Below are 12540 nucleotides of genomic sequence, written 5' to 3'. Positions count from 1 at the left end.
GCCTTGGTAGCCGCCAAACAGCAGGAAAAAGAGCAGAAAACAGCTAAAAGCCCACACCAGAAGGGAGCCTGGCAGCCATTTTGTGCTCCCCCCCCAGCTCCTGCACCCTCCTCTCCCCGCCTATCAGCTGATCGGCTGGCTCTGAAGAGGCTTGGGGAGGCTTCCTCAGCACCTAAAAAGCCTGCCTGTGTGTCTTTGTGCTGAAAAAAAATCAGCACAACATGCTTTAAAACATGATTTAAAATTGGCTTAAGTAAAAAAAAAAAAGATTTCTTGCAAACTGCTCCCTGCCTTCTTCCGTTTCCTGAACCTAAGGGAAAAAAAGAAAAAATATCCCCCTCAAGTGGCAGAAGGCGGAATAGCAGCTTCCCATTAGTTTCTATGGACAGATTAAATGGTTTTCAATGCATTCCTATGGGAAATGCAGATTCGACCTACGAACTTTTCGACCTAAGAACCACCTTCCAATATGGATTAAGTTCATAAGTCGAGACCCCACTGTAGTGTCGAAGGAGAGGACAGGTAGAATGTGTCCAGGGAAATTCCTAAGGACATGATTTTCTTCTGAATCATGGTCAACCATTGGGAAGCGTGATGATCCGTCAGCATCAAAAAGGTAAAAGAGTTCTGGTTAGAATTGAATAAAAGGCGGAGCCAGAACTTAAAGGTCGAGAGCCATTGTTTCCAACAATAGCATTCCAGTTTCCATGCATATTGCAGCATAGGGGACACAATTAGGTAATCTGAGTATTTTTCTCAGGAATATGCCAGTTAAATTACACTGCCCAAAGTGCCTAACCTTCACCCTTTGAGAACAGTCCAACAAGGTAGGAAGTTATTGCTGTGATGAGAACAGCTACAGAAATAGTTTTCCCCCCTATAGGCTCATGAGGCGCTAGATGTGCTAAGAATTGGTGGAGGATCACAAGTTCTCATGTAGGAGAATAGTCTGCCGTAGACAAAGGCGAATAGTGCAGCTAGTACAGTACAACAAGAAGGCACTTGTAAAGAATTTTGCAAATGAGTAAAGGATAAAAGCGGCAGTATAATTATTTCGTATTTACTTCAAAGCAAATCCCATTGTGTTCAGTAGGATTCTTTTCCCGCCTTTGGCATTTAAGCAAGTCCCCATACCCTCTTCTTGTATACAATATTTTTGCTCTCATTATTTTGTTGATAGTCTCCTTCTCTTCTGAAGATCCTCCAAGCAGCAAGCATGCAGGGTCATCTGTATGCTGGAGACCTCATTCCTCCTACTTTTTTTCTTACTGCTGCTACAGATGGTAACTGTAAATAAAAATACTTCCCCCCCCAATGCCTTTAGAGTGATTTTTAATATACATTGGGGTCTTGACCTACGGAATTAATCCGTATTGGAACGGAGTCCGTAGGTCGAAAAGTTCATTGGTCGAAAATGCATTCCCCATAGGAATGCACTGAAAACCTATTAATCCGTATCTGGCCTGAGAAAACCCCCCCCACACACACATAAAAAATTTTAAAATAAATTAAAAAATAAAACACCTTACCTTTCTGAAGTCTTCAAGGGGTCCTCCGCTGCCGCCATCGCTGCTGTTGGAGGACTTTGAGGGCTTCGGCGTGGCTGCCAGAGGCCTCTCGGAGGTCCCCCGCTACAGCCATTGAGTCTGCTGGAGGACTCTGAGGGCTTTGGCGCCGCTGCTGGAGGCCTCTCGGAGGTCCCCCGCCGCTACTGATAGTGCTTCTGAGGCACTATCAGCGGTGTGGGGGACATCCAAGAGGCCTCCCATGGTGGCGGGGAAGGCCTTTGGAGGTTCCTGCGCCGCCGCCGGGAGCCGCGCCACACCCGGACATCCCAGCCATGGTTGGACTCCCAGGAGTCCTAGCATGGCTTGGATTGCGGGGTGCAGCTTCCTGCCGCCCCCGCCACCAGGAGCGGCGCCGCACCGGGCACCCCCAGCCATGGTTGGACTCCCAGGAGTCCGAGCATGGCTTGGGTTGCGGGTCGTGGCGCGGCTTCCCGCCGCCAGGAACAGCGCCACGCCGGGCATTCCAGCCATAGTTGGACTCCCAGGAGTCCGAGCATGGCTTGGGTTGCGGGGCGTGGCGCAGCTTCGCCGCCGCCCCCAGGAGTCGCGCCGCGCCCGGCTATCCCAGCCATGGTTGGACTCCCGGGATTCTGTGTATGGCTGGAGTTGCCCTGTGTGGCGTGGCTCCAAGCGGCGGCGGCGGCAGGGTAGAGGGTGTTCGGATGCCTTCCATTGCTTCTCCACGTGCAAGGCATCCGAACACTCCCCACCCCACCCTGCTACCGCCACCGCTGCTGGGAGCCTTCAAAGCTCTTAAAGGGCTTTTTCCAATGTCGGGGGGGGGGGAAGCCTTTTGAGATCTTGGAAGGCAAACAGGCAGGGAGAAACAGGCTGGAAATTCGAATTTCCCGCCTTTTCTCCCTGCCTTCTTGCCTTCGGAGCTTTCTTTCTGCCGGACATCGGAGGAAACCATTTGAGAGCTCGGAAGGCAAGAAGGCAGGGAGAAAAGGTGGGAAATTTGAATTTCCAGCCTTTTCCTCCCTGCCTTGCCTTCCGAGCTCTCAGAGGGCTTTCCCCCCAACATTGGAGAAAGCCCTTTGAGAGCTTGGAAGGCTCCCAGCGGCGGCGGGGGCAGGGTAGGGGGGTTCGTATGCCTTCCAGGCGAAGCAATGGAAGGCATCCGGACCCCCCTATCCTGCCCCCGCCGCCGCTTGGAGCTGCGCCGCGCCCGGTTTCCCAACCATGCTCGGACTCCCAGGAGTCCCAGCATGGCTGGGATAGGCAGGCGCGGCACGGCTCCTGGCGGCGGCGGCAGGGTGGAGAACTCCAGATGCCTTCCAGGCAGAGAAGCACTGGAAGGCATCTGGACACCCCCTACCCTGCTGCTGCCGCCGCTGGAAGCCGTGCCGGGCAACTCAAGCCATGCTTGGACTCCTGGGAGTCCGAGCATGGCTTGGGTTGCCAGGCGCGGCGTGGCTTCCAGTGGTGGCGGCAGCAGGGGACCTCCGGATGCCTTGCAGGGCTTCTCTGCCACCATGGGAGGCATCTCGGAGGTCCCCGCCGCCGTCAATAGTGGCTCCGAAGCACTGTCGTCGGCGGCGGGGACCTCCGAGATACCTTCCATGGCGGCAGAGAAGCCCTGCAAGGCATCTGGAGGTATTACCTACGGCCTACGGACTGGATGGGGGAGGTGGGGAAAGCGCCAAATTTGGTCCGTAGGTCGATTCTCCGGCCGCAAGTCGAAGTAAAATTTTGCGGCCGGAGAAGTTCGTAGGTCGAAAAGTTCGCAAGTGAAGCCATTCGTAAGTCAAGATTCCACTGTACAAAGTGCTAGTGTGTGGGACATGATGTGTTGTTTGATGAGACTGGGCTGATCTCCCCATGCATCTGTGTTTCTTTCTATCTTATACTCTGCTAACTAAGAGAAATAATCAAATCCTTAGAAACACCTTTTAAACCAAATTTTCCCAATACAGTAGTAAGTGTACATCAGATTGCAACCAGAGCATTTGATTCAACTTCTTTTATTCCCTACATAGAAGCAAACTTTGGATTCTTGGCAGTAGATTGTGGATAAAGGGCCTCACCAGGAAGTAGGCAGTATCTAGGGGGATGGGGGCAGATGTTGTTAGTCTGCATCTCACAACATTGGATATTATTGGCTATGCTAGCTAAGGCTGATGGGAGTTGAAGACCAGAAATATTTAGAGGGACACAGTTTGCCTATTCTGTCTTGTAAAACACACTGAGTCCATAAAATCCTTTTACCACCAATGATTAAAATCAAATCCTCTTTAATGTGATAAATCAAATAGATGTGTAACTGGATTCTTTTTTAATGCTTTAATTAGGGTTCACAAATTATATCCAGAACTATTTTCCGGAATTGTTGGACAAATAATTCTGTATATAAGAAAATGGTAAAAGGTCCTTTGAATGCCTTTCCCTTTCCACCCAGCAAAGGATAACTCACCAGGATAACTCACCACTTCCTCAGAATTAAGGGAAAAGGTTATTCAGACTGTGATACTGTTTTCCATATGACTGAATTCCCTGTGAGTTTCTTTCAAAACATTACACATTATATGTGATTTTTTCCAACACAGAAAGCATTAAAATCAGGGTTTAAAAAGGCGTCTGTCCTCTGTCACAAAGAAAGTCACTCCAAATTTTCCCTTTCTTTGTAGCAACTCATTTTCACAACTCAGAATTAGTCTGTGTAAAACTTCTGTTCTTCTTCTTTATGGTGTGAAAAGGAAATATGAGGGAGAAAAGCCCTCAGAAGAATGCATGGGGATTAGAGTAAGGTTGCAGTGGTGGAACCATAAGGGGAAGGAAGCAGGCATGTATGGAAATTGCCCTCTTCCACCCCCTTCCAGTCAATTTCCAAACCAAACTTCCATGTCCTTGACAGGAGAGGGATATATTGACATGTGTGGTCTTCAGAGATTCTTTGAAGGAGAAGAATAGTGCTAAGGAAGGAAAATAAAAATAATAGCATGTTGCTTAAGTAATTTTACTGGTGTAGAGGGGAAGAAACTGATACATAAGTGAAAACTATCAGAGATAGTTTCAAAAAGTTACAGCCAATTTCTTTCAAACTTGCAAACAAGATATTCAGTATTCCAAGGGAGGGAGAAGAGGCTATCGTAGATGTCATCTAGAGCCAAACAGTAGTTTTTTCCAAAAAATCTTACTCTGTGATTTTCCAGCAGCCTAGGTTAGCAGATATTATGAAGTCTTCCTCTGTAAGATTCTTGGTTTCCAAGATCAAAGACTTCAAAGATTTCAGCCACCAATTTCTGCTTTACCAAAGAGTGGCAAAATTTCCAGCGCTTGTTGTATAGAATGAAGCTCTATATTTCAAAGAGCAATGATAAAGTACATTCAGGGATGTTTGTTACAGTATAACTCCCATTAGGGTACCCTGCCTATTAATGTATTGTCAAAGATTCAGAAATTCCAACTCAGTCCTTGAATATTCCCGGTTTATGTCATCTGTAATTTCAAATAATATTAATTATGCTGTCTATGCATCAAGCTCAAAGAGCAAGAGCTTTCAGACATTCCCAGGGGCTGTCCTTACAGCTCTTCTCAACTGAATGTTCCATTCAGCATGCGTGTTTCACCATTAATTTTAGAGACACTTAAATTCTATGTATATTTTCACTCTTACAAACAAAATGTGCATTGTGCGTATCAAATCTGCCTGAGAGGAAGGAAGCTGCCTGCAAAGATCTTGGGCACTAAATTTGCTTGTCATGCAGTGAGGTAACCTTCAGGAAAACAGATGACTCCGTAGATGATCTCCTTTCTAAACCTGACAAATGTTCAGAGTCTTTATTAGAATAGTGACTCTCCTTTGCTCCTACAGTTTTATCATTTTATCATGTATGCGGAGTGTTTTATTGTTATGTGCGTGGGTTTTTTGTACTGTGTACCAACCTGGGCCTTTCTGAAGAGAAGAACAACATAATTAAAATAATAAATAAACAAATTTTAATTGCTATACAAGAGTGCAGCCATTATGTCTTATATGTGTAGGGATAACAATATGAAAACAGATTATTTAAGCCATCAGAATTGCGCACAACTGCACAGAAGCTGGATTCTTTTTCAGCAACTCACCACCCATTCAGACAGGATGCAAGACACACCCTTTGCATAACTAAGGTTTTTCCATCTCAGTAATTTCCAAATTCGGGGTCCCAGATGTTTGTGAACTACAAATCCCATAAACTTTAGCTATCATAGTTAGGGGGTTGGGGAGTGTATAGTCTTGGAACATCTTGAACTCCAATGTTTTTCCAGATCTGTTTGTCTTTTAACAACAGCTCTTTTCCTATTGGAGTCATTCTATCAATTTCAAGTATAATCATCTGCTAAGACCAGCAGTGTTTTCTCAGAAGTGACCCTGTGATATTAAGGATGGTTGTCTTCAGCTTAATATATTGTAATCCACCTTACCTTCATTTTTTTTAAAATAAAGAGTTGTATTCTTGTGTCTACATGTGTATTGAAGCATTAGATACAGCTGCTGCACAGATGCTTCAGGATGTATTTTTGTGTTATATACTTAATGGTTTTATTTCTGTAAAACCTACATATCCCATGTAGATTTATTTTGCTTTAAAATGAGCTGCTACTAGAGAGGTCTGGATAAGACTTGAAGGTCATCTTATTCAACACAGTACTGTAAAGCAGAATCCTACAGCTTAAACTAGAATGGATTAGGCAGATGTTGCAATCAGTAGTAGAACACAGATCTGAGTTAAATTAGCAATCTTTGCCGTCACGTAAACTGTTTTTTCCCATGCTTTTATGTTGCCAGTTGCCTTTAAGATGTAAATATTCATCTTGACAAATCTGTTCATAGCACAAAGGGAAATCCTGCAGTTGCACTGAAGAAATTGATTCTGGGTGTCTATCTCTCCCCCCTCTTCACTATTATTTCTTTCACTGACCCAGTTCCATTTTCTGCTTTCCCTCTTTGCTTTCTAAAGGTTGTGTCCTTTCCTGTTCTCATTGACAAGTTACCCCTCCCATCTCTCTGGCTGGATTGTCCAGACTGTAAATTGACAGGAGTCAGGATGGATAGTAGAAAAAGAAGCACTGGATGTGAACAAGAGTATGTCACATTTTCTGATGTGAACAGGGCCATTGGCTGGGTTGGGCTGGGTGCACACGTGACTGGAATGTGGCTGTATTGGCGCTGGCTTTAGTGCAGACATTGAATACAGGAAGGTACTGGATGTTGAAGACTGAATGGAGGTACAGTCGACATCGGAAATGGGGTAGGTAAATGTTAATTTTGCCTTCTTGTTAAAGAGTGGGTGCTGAGCATTAGTATCGGTGATGACAACGTTGTCTCATCTGATTACTGGGTGATAAATGTAAGGAAAAGCGGATGTAGGGCAGTTCTCCCTCCTGCCTTCCCCTTTCTGCATTTGTACAGAAAGAAATTAGGAACAGATTCCTAGGGCTCTGGTCCATGTTTTTGACATAATAGGAGGAGGAGGAGGTAAGGGTGGGTTTTGAAGGCAATAGAAAAATCATGCCTTTGTAGCACAAAAAATTGTTGTTTTAAAGGTTTGACATAGAACCGAGAGAAAATAGTATCTTAGGAGACGAGTGAAGGACAACAAAGAATGAATCAGATTCATTGCTTAGAGGAATTAGAACTGAGCTCATTGAAATCCTCCCTCCTCCTCCTCCCTCTTGTCACAGTGGCAGCAGCCAGAGAAAGGGACACAAAGCAGTGGAGGAGATGCCTTGATTTGAATCTAACAGCACCACAATGCAAGGGCTGTAAGGGGGAGGATGAAGAAGGTATTATAGAGAATGGATTGCTGTAATTTTGTAATGTTAAGATTTGGTTTTGGACTAGATGCATGCCATGAAGACTCCCTGCTGAATATGCTGCAAAATCCCATTGCCTTTGTTAGTGACATGATGAGTTGCTGGCATTTCTGCAGTTTGCTGCAGCACTTCTTTACTGAAAGAAAAAGCTGCATAGAGACAAGAGCTTCAACTGCACTGCTGCACCCAGGAATGTAAGAAGGCTGTTGCCACCCGTCAAAAAAGCAAATGCTGAAATGTCACATGAAGGTGAAAAAAAGAAGGAATAGTACAGTATTGCTCATTCACCAGAAACCTTCTGATTTAATCTATTCATTATCAAAAGAAATTCTGAGAGTTACTGAGTCCTGGGCGCAGTTAGCATTCTTAATAAATTATGTATGAAGTACTGACTCCTTTCTTTTTTCTTGTCAGATGCAGTTTTTAAATGTAATAATTAGGTCAGCGTTGATACATCACTGGATAACAAAATGGAAATTTTGTTTGAGTGTCAGCATAAATAGGAGTAATACTGTATAGCAGTATGGAAGCTAAAATAATGAAAACTAAAATAATTTTTAAATTAAGGTTAAGTAACACAATCAGCAGACAGTGTTTTAAAGGTGATTTGCTCTTTTTTGAATTGTTTTTGCACTTACTCTGTCTCTAGAAATTCTAGACCTAAATATTCATTTTTAAAGTATGTGTCCTTATCTTTGCCAGTTTTTATGGGGTCATTTTTCAAATTATTGCACCCTTCAGTATTGTCAGGTTTTAACTGTGTCAGCTCCTGTTCTTCTTTACTGGTAAAGATAACTATTGGATCCAGCCTTAGTATTACTTAATGTACACCCACTGAAATCAAATGGACTTTCATCATGACTTATTTCAGTGGATCTGTTCTTAAATATGACTAAAGCGGAATCTAGCTGTGTATTTGAAGATTTTCTTTCTCTGCTTAATACATAGTAAGATTTTGTTTTATACCTAATAATGCAAATTTAGTGACGCCTTCAGTGTTATTAGTGGAGTACATCTTATCAAAGGATAATAGAACTGTGAATATTTGGCCTTCTTTAAAATATCAGTAATATAAGCTGCTAGGTGGAACAGGAGTGGGATGCATTCCTGTACGTTGTAAGTCCCACTGAATTTATTGGTGTGTGGTTTTTTGTGATTAATATTAGCCATAATAGGGAACTCTTATTATGATTTTAAAATGTAGGTAGAAGGCACACAAATAAATGCTACCTAAAATGAGAATGGTTAGGAAAACGAATTTGAGGTGAGACTTAAGAAGGAAGACATCAATGTAGTATTAAAACGTACAGTATTAGTATATAACAACAGTACTGAAATAATAGACTTCAAGCACTGATAAGACTTTTAAACACTAACCATTTTTACATTGGCTTGTTATGTGAAAGCAGCTATGTTGAGTCAGTTGTGTTCTTGAAATAATGCTATTTTTGGTGGCCGTTCTATTTTTCTTATGATGTGAGTCATATTTTCATAATGAGAAGCAAAATAGGTAAGGACTCTTCGCTACATAATCTGTATACTTGTTCTGATTCACATCTCTTGATTTAGGTTGTTGGGCATAATATTGACCACTCCCATTCCATCTCTAGATCGATATGTAACTGATGGTCAAGTAGCTTTTCATTGCCTCATGTTTTTCTAGGATGCGTTTGGAAGAGCTCACTCTTCAATATGTGGGAAAATTGAGCACTCCACTTTAATTAAATCCAACCTTGTAGTTAAAATACTCTCTTCAGTTGCACAAACTCTACCCCTTATGTGTTATGAGCTCTCCCACTCTCTGTGTAAGAAGAGAGATTGCCCCTGAAGCAACTTGAATGTGCCTTTGGGAAACGGGAGAATTGTGTATGAGTGCCACCAGGCTTGAAAAGTTCTGTGAGAGGAGTTGTAAGAACCAGAGATGCTATAGAAGCAACAATCCCAGTACATACTGTGCCGCCGCCCCCCGCCCCCCGGTAAAAACACAATAGTAACCTGTGGCTGGGTGATGTGATGCTATGCCAAAACGGTGTCATATTTGTTAACTGAGATGAGGTACAGACACATGTATAGCAGCAGTTGGACTCCTCTCTGGTCTCTTGGATGCTGATTTTACACATCACAGTAAACCAGATATGTACGAATCTATGCAGAAGTATGAAGAGTGATTTTAATATGGTAAATAAAAAACGGTATTAAACAAAAAAAAATCGAAAAAGGTTCAAGCCTAGCACCTTGAGGCAACTTTTTAAAGTATTGAAATTGATAAGTAGAAAAAAAGCACACTATTAATAAACAGACAAGAATTATTGTTATTATAATGATTGAATCACCCTTATACTTTGCACATAAAGCATTTTATTGAGGTTATTTTGCACATAATTCATGCAGTGTTAGAATTATTTTGCTAAAATACAGATAGTCATGGTTCCATAATACAGAACAAAATACAGTACCCCAAATACGCGGTGCAATTCAGTATTGAGGGCATCTGTATTTGGTTTATTTCAATGTATACATCAAGTTTTGTTGTAATTTGTAATATATGTAAAATGCTATTATTTTTGTGTTTGTGGCATTGTAATTATTAAAGATAAAAGAATATGACATAAACAGAAATAAGAAATTGTTAGAAAATGATCCTCATGTTTTTTTGTTTTTGGAAACACATTTCTGTCTGCCTTTCAGGACATGGTGATTGGTCTTTCTGATGTCAGAATTCTGCAGTGGGTAATATGTTTGTCTTCACAGAGGGATATATGGGATCATTTGCCCACTGAAATGGAGATGGAAGTTATTTCAGTAAGAAATATCTGTAACAGAGCTAGCAAATAGTTGAGATAACGCTATTGAAGTAGCCCACTTCTGGTCAAAAATATTCTTAAATATCTTAACCATTTAATTTGTTTTTTAATTTGTCAGATCAGCTGTGACTTTTTAAGCAGAGGTTTCTTTTTGTCACTTTCTGTGTATCCATTGGTGTGGAAAACATCAGACCCTTAACTCAAGACAAGCGTACCTTCATAAAATCATAGATGAAGGCAATTCCATTTGGGTTTTTCAAGATTTCTTTCAAGACAAATGTTGAATCTGGACTTCTATTCATTATAACTTTGTGAACTAGATAATTCAAGTTCAGGAGAGTCAATTTTCATTGAGTTTGTTTCCTATCTGCAGCCTGACTCCTCAGGTTTACTCTGGAGGACAATTGGGAGACCCATAAAATAGTTTGTGAAGTGGTGTTAGATACATTGCTTCCCATGTCCTTTCTTCCATTAATGAAGCTCCGGTGGATCCCAGTTCCCCTACCAGAAGTCAATTCTCAATTCATTTCAATAAATGGTAATTGTGCAAAAATGTTTTGATGCACTAGCACCAAAAAGCTATTGTCTTGTACACATGAGCCAAAGCTAAGGAATTGTGGAAACTCTGTCAAGGTAATTACTTCCTTTCTAAAATTAGTCTTCATACAATTGCATTCCTCCATTGAAATACCTAGTGATGATGCTTGTTTCTCACTAAGAGAGCAGTGAACACTAAATTCATTTAGTTGATCCATGAAAATATAATTCTTAATATTTATCAGCTAGATACTATCTGCTGTTAATATAAATGTCACAGACTGCATCCCTGTTTTAATAAGAGGTGTTAATTCCAATAAGTTGGGAAGTTAGTAAATCTGTGTCAGGACCTTTGATCTCAGTTTCCAGCCTTCAGATTGAGGCTTTTTGCTTCAAATTTTGTGTTAAATCTTCTGTTACCATGAATTGACATTGCAGTGTGGCAAGAAGTGGATTGCAATGGAAGTTTCTAATATGCAGAGAAAAGCAGGAGATGTTAAAAGTTATCATAGTTCATATAAGCATTTATTTGTACTGCTGCTCTTTTTGTTCATTTTCCTAAGGTTTATCTACACCACAATATATTAACAAGGCTAATTCATCTGTGTCTTTGACTTCTGAACATAATTTGTATGCATAATTATAATTAATTACTGAGTTCAGAATGTGCATTGTAATAATCGTGCTTCATAGCCTGCGGCTGGATTGCCTTTGGTCACTGTGCTTGTTTGTATTCTCTACCAGAACTGACTTCTGTGTTTCTTACTGTCTCAGTTCCCATTCTCTCTAGTCCTCCTTCTTAGTGTATTCCTTCTAGACATATTTTAAAAGTAAAATGTCCTTAAATAGCTCACTCTTCCTTTAATAGTTAGGCCAAGAAAAACTATTGTCATTCACACACACATGTCCAACCTTCTTTTCTTACAATTTTATTGAAAATTCTAGATACTCACTAGTCCAGAGAATAGAGATCCACTTACTCCCTAAGAAAGAATGTTTATCTAAAGAAGGTGTGACCATTGTCAGGCCTGTTTCTAACTGCCTCTTTTTAGGGAAAGTGATGCAACATTTGATGGCAGAGTCACTCAGGGTTGTCCTTTTCTTAACTTGTTTAAATATATCTTCCAGACCAGTGATGGCGAACCTATGGCACGCATGCCACATCTGGCACATGAAGCCCTTCTGGCACGCGAGTGAGCGGCCCAGCCACCCACCCTTGTGGAAACAAAACTTTTGAAGTGGTTGCAGCTCAGATTCCCCCTTTCTCTTTCTGTTCTGGGTCCTTTAACTTCCTATCCGTCCCCATGATTCTCCCTTTAACTTCCTGTCCGTCCCCATGATTCCCCCTTTAACTTCCTGTCCATCCCCATGATTCCCCCTGAAACTGCCACTTCCTGTTCAGGTTCTGGTCTTCCGGGTGGCATGGCAGCCACTGGTTTCTTCCTTACCCCCTCATTTTGGGTACTTGAGCTGAAAAAGGTTTGCCTCCACTGTTCTAGACGATTATCTTGAACTGTCCTTGCCCGCCACCATGGGAGACCTCCCTGGGGGTCCCTGCCGCTGCGATCGACACCTTCGGAGCTCTCAAAGGGCTTCCTGCCAGACATCGGAGGAAGCCCTTTGAGAGCTCCGAAGGCAAAAAGGCAGGGAGAACGGGTGGGAAATTGGAATGTCCAGCCCTTTCTCTCTGCCTTTTTGCCTTCGGAGCTCTCAAAGGGCTTTCCATCCAACATCGGAGGAAGCCCTTTAAGAGCTCCGAAGGCGCAGATCGCGGCAGCAGCGACCTCCAGGGAGGTCTCCCATGGTGGCGGGCAAGCCCTGGGAGACCTCCC

At 42.4% G+C, this 12540-nt stretch overlaps 1 protein-coding gene across 3 annotated transcripts in view; it reads left to right on the top strand.

Moving 5' to 3' along the window:
• The window catches only part of APC (APC regulator of Wnt signaling pathway), a 107043-nt gene that overhangs the window by 13578 nt on the left and 80925 nt on the right, over positions 1-12540 (top strand). The window contains exon 1 of one of the 3 annotated variants that reach the window (XM_072992454.2): positions 6401-6802. The exons of the other annotated variants lie outside the window; for them this stretch is intronic. The gene's annotated coding sequence lies outside the window, so the exon portion shown is untranslated. Of the gene's footprint in view, positions 1-6400; positions 6803-12540 lie in introns of those variants that run through there. 3 annotated transcript variants of the gene reach the window in all.

Source organism: Pogona vitticeps, chromosome 2 (genome assembly GCF_051106095.1).
Source record: "Pogona vitticeps strain Pit_001003342236 chromosome 2, PviZW2.1, whole genome shotgun sequence".
Lineage (NCBI taxonomy): Eukaryota > Metazoa > Chordata > Lepidosauria > Squamata > Agamidae > Pogona > Pogona vitticeps.
Note: the sequence above shows the minus strand (reverse complement) of the source record. Positions and strands in the feature narration are given on the sequence as shown.